The following is a 7,500-nucleotide window of genomic DNA, read 5'->3' as shown; positions in this document are numbered from 1 at the left end:
ATTTGTTGTTCTTGTTTCTGTAATGAGCAGTTAAATAAAAATGTAAAATGTGGGAAAGAATATTTTACACTAAATGTATCTAATATTGTGTTGGTCATATTTAAATCATTCATTACGTTTTGTTGGGGAAAAAAAGAGGATACAAAAAAAAATTGCATATTAAATCGCAATCGCAAAATTTTGGTAAAAAATCGCAATTAGATTATTTTCCCAAATCGTTCAGCCCTAGCCCATATCTCTCATTACCCTAGGTGTCACACACACACATGCACACACACACACACTCACACACGCACAAGCATGCAGGCACACACACACACACACACACACACTCACACACGCACACACACACACACACACACTTTGAGCCTTATTCAAAGTGGAAGATTAATGTGGTCGTCATGATGACTATGATCTTAAAATCAAACCTCCATCTGAGGTCAGACAGCCTTAGGGGGTGGGGGGTGGGGGGCAGCGGTACAGTCCCCCCCCCCCCCCCATGTAGTGATCCCATGTAGGGTGTGTTGTGACTGTGAAAGCCAGGCTGGTACTGCACGGGGTGGTAAAATGGTCAACCGAGGGTCATACATCTCTGCAAAATGGACTGTGAGTCTCCTGTGGGTCCCACTGTAAGGGAGCACTGACATACACAGGACTTTAACCCCTAACGCTACACCCACCCCACCCCCCGGGACCCCCCCAGGACACACACCACGCCCTGCCAACCCTCACGCTGCTCAGCTGCATGCCTCTAATGTGGCTATTGATCTCTCCAGCAGTGACTGAGGAGAGAAACACAGTTCAAACATGACGACCCAATCTACTGTGTGTGTGTGTGTGTGTGTGTGTGTGTGTGTGTGTGTGTAAGTGTGAGTGTGTGTGTCAGAAACAGCGGGATGCAGGTCAGATGTCTTCCTCATACATGTATTGACTTGCAGGGCTGCTGTGTGGTGTTGCCTCCGTTCCTCCGCTCCCAGTGCAGGAGGCAGAGGCATAGGCAGAGGCAGAGGCTGAGGCTGAGGCAGAGACAGAGGCAGAGGCAGAGGCAGAGGCAGAGACAGAGGCAGAGGCAGAGGGAGAGGCAGAGGCAGAGGCAGAGGGAGAGGCAGAGGCAGAGACAGAGGCAGAGGCAGAGGCAGAGGGAGAGGCTGAGGCTGAGGCAGAGGCTGAGGCAGAGGCAGAGGCAGAGGCAGAGGCAGAGGCAGGGGCAGAGGCTGAGGCAGAGGCAGAGGCAGAGGCAGAGGCAGAGGCAGGGGCACAAATGAAGCGTGCAGTAGTACACTTCATGGACACAGCGCACTCGCTCTCTCCATCAATCATGCTATCATGAATTACTCTCTCTGACACACTCCCAGCAATCGATAAACACACACACACACACACACACACACACACACACACACAGAGATGGAAACAGGAGATTTTAAACACTGGGAAAGACTGCAGGATCTGCACTTACATGAGACTGACATCTCTTGCAACTGTTGATACACAGCCGAGATACATCACTATCAAGTACGTCAGACCCAAACTCAACATATACAGACTGCACACACATACTCAACACACCACACACACATACTCCACACACCACACCACACACACATACTCAACAAACCACACCACACACACATACTCAACACACCACACCACACCACACCACACCACACACATACTCACCACACACACTCCACACTGCACACACACTCCACACAGCACACACACACTCCACACACCACACACACATACTCCACACACACTCCACACACACATACTCCACACAGCACACACACATACTCCACACACACATACTCCACACAGCACACACACATACTCCACACAGCACACACACACACACTCAACACACCACATACACATACTCCGCACACCACACACACACACTCCACACAGCACACACACATACTCCACACTCCACACACACATACTCAACACACCACACACATTCAACACACCACACACACATACTCCACACACCACACACACATACTCAACACACCACACACACATACTTCACACACCACACACCACACCACATACTCCACACACCACACACACATACTCCACACACCACTCCACACACCACACACACATACTCAACACACCACACACTCACATACTCCATACACCACACACACACACACTCCACACACCACACACCACACACACACATACTCCACACAGCACACACAACAACCTCGACTACATGCCGAAAACCCCTGACTACACAAAACTCTATATTTATGTGAGAGACTGACTTCTGGAGTGAGTGAGTGTGTGTGCAAGTGCGTGTGAGTGAGTAGATTTGTGCAGTGTGCATACATTTCCATGTGTATGTGTGTTTGTATGCATGTCTGAGTACACGTGTGCATATTTCGGGATGCAGAGGGTGATAAATTCTCAGACGGGGCATTCTTGGGGGACCAGGGTGAGCCCTAAATTTAAGACTAAGCGAATATGTAAATGTGTAGGGGGGTGGGAGCCATATATACCCCCCCCCCCCCCCCCAACATCACTCCTGATGAGATAAATAAACCACATCATTCCTATCAAGAGCAATATAACATGGCTTCTGACAGCCTGTGCTATTTATGAACCGGGCGCTGAGTTCTCAGATTTATTCGTCTCGATAGGGTGGACTTTTCCGTCTCTGGCCATGGCAGCATTCGGTCGGTCCTGGTGAATTCGGGGGCCAGTGCTGAATTTTTAAAAGGTTGGCATCAATCTTGCGGGAAGGATTGCCACATTTAATGAAGACTTTGCTTCGTTTGCAAAGGTTGAGTCCGATGCCTGTGGAGGGAGAGAGAGAGAGGGGGAAAAATGCCAGGGACACGACTGTCTGTCCGAGAGGCGAGACATTTCACAAACAGCGATAAAGTGAAGGCTGTGTGTGTGTGTGTGTGTGTGTGTGTGTGTGTGTGTGTGTGTGTGTGTGTGTGTGTGTTTGCTTGCTCTTTCTGGGAGGCGCGGTCAGAACAGCCTTGACACACACTGACACACACACACACACAACACACACACACACACACACACCCACAATGAACACAGATCCACAGAGACACACACACACACACACACACACAATGAACACAGAGACACACACATGCAAATGAGAGCATTGGAGAGCCAGAGGCAGAATGCATCGAAAAATTGATAAGGTCACACAAACTGATTTCTGAAACTGGCCTTTTGAAAACACATTCAATCTGAAATGTGTTGATTGTGATTGCAAAGTAAAGATAGGGTGGAGTACGATAAGGAGCAGTTGGTTTGTGATCGCAACGTAAAGATAGGGTGAAGTACGATAAGGATCAGTTGAGAGAAGGCCCCTGTACACATTCATTGTTACAATGCAACCAAAGATTGTCAAGCACAGCTTTGATCCAGCAGTCAGTCCGGAGAGGAGTGTGTGTTTGCTGGAAACGAGGGGTGTGTGTGTGTGTGTGTGTGTGTGTGTGTGTTTGCATGTGAGTGTGTGTGTGACGGAGCAGTGTAAAGTGTGTGTGTTTGAAGGGATGGTCTTTGCATCTTTATTTTCCCTCAACTTGTCACTGGGGGGAAGAAGCACTCAATCTAAATCCAGCAGCGTTTCAAACATCTCCGCGGCTGCACCGGCTATGGCGGCATATGGTAAATCAATTACGCGTCCACTTCCTCCGACTAAAACATGGCAACAACACTACTGCGTAATTGAATAGAGCAACCCAACCCAGATTAGGGTAGCCACTTGAGTTTTGAGTCCAATTAATCACAATTCCACACAAGTGAAGCCATACTGACACTTCTTCCTTATTCCACATTTAATTAGCGGGGAGCACCTCAGGAAGGGCTTATGAGAACCGGGCCACAGCCTGGAAGAATTAAACAATAACAACCAGCGCGTTTGAAAGAGCCTAATAGAATCCATCTGAGACGGCACGCCACAAAACAAAGTAAAGTATTTCTTAATATGACCAGTGCGACGTATTGTTTCATGATTGTCTACCAATCAAGGAAGAAACACGTTATCCCCACTGATACTAACACTATGTACACACACCACCATGTTTCACACACACACACACACACACTACCCTATGTGTCCCAGGGTTCAATTGGGAAGATAAAGAACTGTGATCCTTGCAGGTTCAATCAGTTATCCAATTATTAGAGTATTCACACACACACATGGACACACACACAAATACAGATACACATACACTACATGAACGCATGCGCACACACACACACACACACACACACACACACACACTCCTCAACACAGTGAAGGACACTTCAGCATGGCATGCTGATGGGTGGGTAACAATGGAGCCAAGTCAGCACCAGGGAGAAGAGGTGTAGAACATCTGTCATCCAGTGGACACACACACACACACACACACGCACACACACACACACGTCTGTGGAGGTGGAGAGGGAGGATAAAAATAATACCCTGGGAGAGGCCTGGGCAGGAGACACACACACACACACACTCTTCACACAAACGCTTGCACAAGCACACACACATTTTTCACACATATGCATCCACACACATACACACACACACACACACAGAGGCAGCTGGAAGCTCCTGTTTTGACACTCATCCAGCCTCCTGCATGACAACACCTCAGTGTTTTAGCAGACGAGCAGCCCACACACTCCTCACACACACAGACAGAAGACAGAATTTCTGGAAAATCCGATTTTGAGTTTGCTGATATGTTCCATATTAGTATGCCTCCCCCCTTGACACTAAAACACACAAATGCAGACAACTCCCCCCCCCCCCCCACAAACACACCCACACACACACACACACACACACACAAAAGGCAAAACAGACAGACACACACACAGAAGTGACTACACATTCTCAGGCGCTTCATTGCCCAGTGTCCTCCATGAGGTAGCTCAAAGCTTAGCGATTTCAGGGATATTCTGGGCGGAAACGGGACGTACAGTAACTCTCTCAGGCTCTGTTGGAAAGAGCCGGAAAAGCCCGGCTTTCCACCCTGTTAAACCCCCCCCCAGCGACACCAGGCACTCTCAGGTGACAACAGCAGTCCCAGGCTGCCCTCCGCGCTCAGTCACGGACACTAGCACACCTCATGTGGGGACCAGAACCAATAAGCAAGCAGAAGAGCTCCAGGCGGCAGGCTAACACACTCCAGTCACTCCGACACTGACAGTGCGCTTGGGCGTGTGTGTGTGTGTGTGTGTGTGTGTGTGTGTGTATGTGTGTGTGTGCTGGGGGCGTGTGTGTTAGTCAGCCTCTGTTGGACACTCGGAGTCCGTAAATCACAGCCTCAAGAAGAGCAGCCATCTCAGAATGGACCGAACAGGAGAGAATGGATAAGCTACTCTGGCCCCAGTGTTTTTACGGCTCTCGCCTCTTGATTTAAAAAGTGTGCTGCACGCCTGAGAGACACACACACACACACACACACATACACACACACAGCCTGAGAGATATGTCAGAAGCCTTGGCTGCGTGGGGACGAAAGGTAACACACGCATCAGCGCCAGGGCTAATTTATGCCCGCTGTCACCGCAGACACCTGGCATAGGGTACAGCAGTGACAGTTTTATCAGGGCGAATGATGGGCAGACGGGCAGACAGAGAGGAGGACAGAAGAAAGAAAGAGAGAGGAGAGGAGTGAGGGGAGAGGAGGGAGGAGAGGAGGAAGGAGAGGAGTGAGGGGAGAGGAGTGAGGGGAGAGGAGGACAGAGTGGAGGAAGGAGAGGAGGGAGGGGAGGAGGGAGGGGAGAGGAGGAAGGAGAGGAGTGAGGGGAGAGGAGGAGGAGAGGAGTGAGGGGAGAGGAGGGAGGAGAGGAGGGAGGGGAGGAGTGAGGGGAGAGGAGGAAGGAGAGGAGTGAGGGGAGAGGAGGAAGGAGAGGAGGGAGGGGAGAGGAGGAAGGAGAGGAGTGAGGGGAGAGGAGGAAGGAGAGGAGGGAGGAGAGGAGTAAGGGGAGAGGAGTGAGAGGAGGACAGAGTGGAGGGAGGAGAGGAGGGGAGAGGAGGACAGAGAGGAGTGAGGGGAGAGGAGGAAGGAGAGGAGTGAGGGGAGAGGAGGAGGGAGGAGAGGAGTGAGGGGAGAGGAGGAGGGAGGAGAGGAGGAGGGAGGGGAGGAGTGAGGGGAGAGGAGTGAGGGGAGGAGTGAGGAGAGGAGTGAGGGGAGAGGAGGGGAGAGGAGGAAGGAGAGGAGTGAGGGGAGAGGAGGAGGGAGGAGAGGAGTGAGGGGAGAGGAGGAGGGAGGAGAGGAGTGAGGGGAGAGGAGGGAGGAGAGGAGTGAGAGGAGAGGAGGAAGGAGAGGAGTGAGGGGAGGAGTGAGGGGAGAGGAGGAAGGAGAGGAGGGAGGGGAGGAGTGAGGGGAGAGGAGTGAGGGGAGAGGAGGAAGGAGAGGAGTGAGGAGAGAGGAGGGAGGAGAGGAGTGAGGGGAGGAGTGAGGGGAGAGGAGTGAGGGGAGAGGAGGAAGGAGAGGAGGAAGGAGAGGAGGGAGGAGAGGAGGGAGAGGAGGAGGTGCCCAACTAACAAGCTGACTTCATTCTCTCTGGTGGAGTCAGGATATGGTGAAGTCAAGGACCTTCAAGTAGGGTGGCATGGTCACTAAGCAGGATCACCTAGCAGGTTGGCAGGGTAGGGTGGCATGGTCACTAAGCAGGGTGGCATGGTAACTAAGCAGGGTGGCAAGGTAGGGTGGCATGGTCACTAAACATGGTCACTAAGCAGGGTGGCATGGTCACTAAACATGGTCACTAAGCAGGGTGGCAAGGTAGGGTGGCATGGTGAACCAACATAACCAATATCATAGCTTGGTCTGGACCTGCCCAAGTCCTATCCACATTTAAAGGGATGGCAGGGCCACCGAGTGTTTTCAGGCGCCACGACGACCACGGCACACTTTGCCGAGGTACCAGCCAGGGGCAGTGAGCCACTGAGCAGAACGAAGGGGCTTTCAGAATTACTGCTGTCATTAAACATTTAGCTCTGACTGGGCCGGGAGCAGGGGGAGGCACTTACACTGCAGAGGCGCACTTGATAAGCACTAAAGTGACTACATGTAGCAGTGTTTGAGGACGGCCCCTTACATATGCAATAAAGTGACTACATGTAGCAGTGTTTGAGGACGGCCCCTTACATATGCAATAAAGTGACTTCATGTAGCTGTGTTTGAGGACGGCCCCTTACATATGCAATAAAGTGACTACATGTAGCAGTGTTTGAGGACGGCCCCTTACATAAGCAATAAAGTGACTACATGTAGTAGTGTTTGAGGACGGCCCCTTACATAAGCAATAAAGTGACTACATGTAGCTGTGTTTGAGGAGGGCCCCTTACATAAGCAATAAAGTGACTACATGTAGTAGTGTTTGAGGACGGCCCCTTACATATGCATTGAAAGGACTACATGTAGCTGTGTTTGAGGACGGCCCCTTACATAAGCAATAAAGTGACTACATGTAGTAGTGTTTGAGGACGGCCCCTTACATATGCAT

General features: G+C 50.9%; 1 protein-coding gene across 1 annotated transcript in view; it reads right to left on the bottom strand.

The window, feature by feature from the left end:
* LOC105905307 (multivesicular body subunit 12B-like) overlaps nucleotides 1-7,500 on the bottom strand; it is a 54,075-nt gene that overhangs the window by 24,573 nt on the left and 22,002 nt on the right. The gene's annotated exons all lie outside the window — the stretch shown is intronic.

The sequence above is a fragment of the Clupea harengus genome, chromosome 7 (assembly GCF_900700415.2).
Source record: "Clupea harengus chromosome 7, Ch_v2.0.2, whole genome shotgun sequence".
In the NCBI taxonomy this organism is placed as follows: Eukaryota; Metazoa; Chordata; class Actinopteri; order Clupeiformes; family Clupeidae; genus Clupea; species Clupea harengus.
This window is presented reverse-complemented; position numbering and strand designations above follow the sequence as displayed.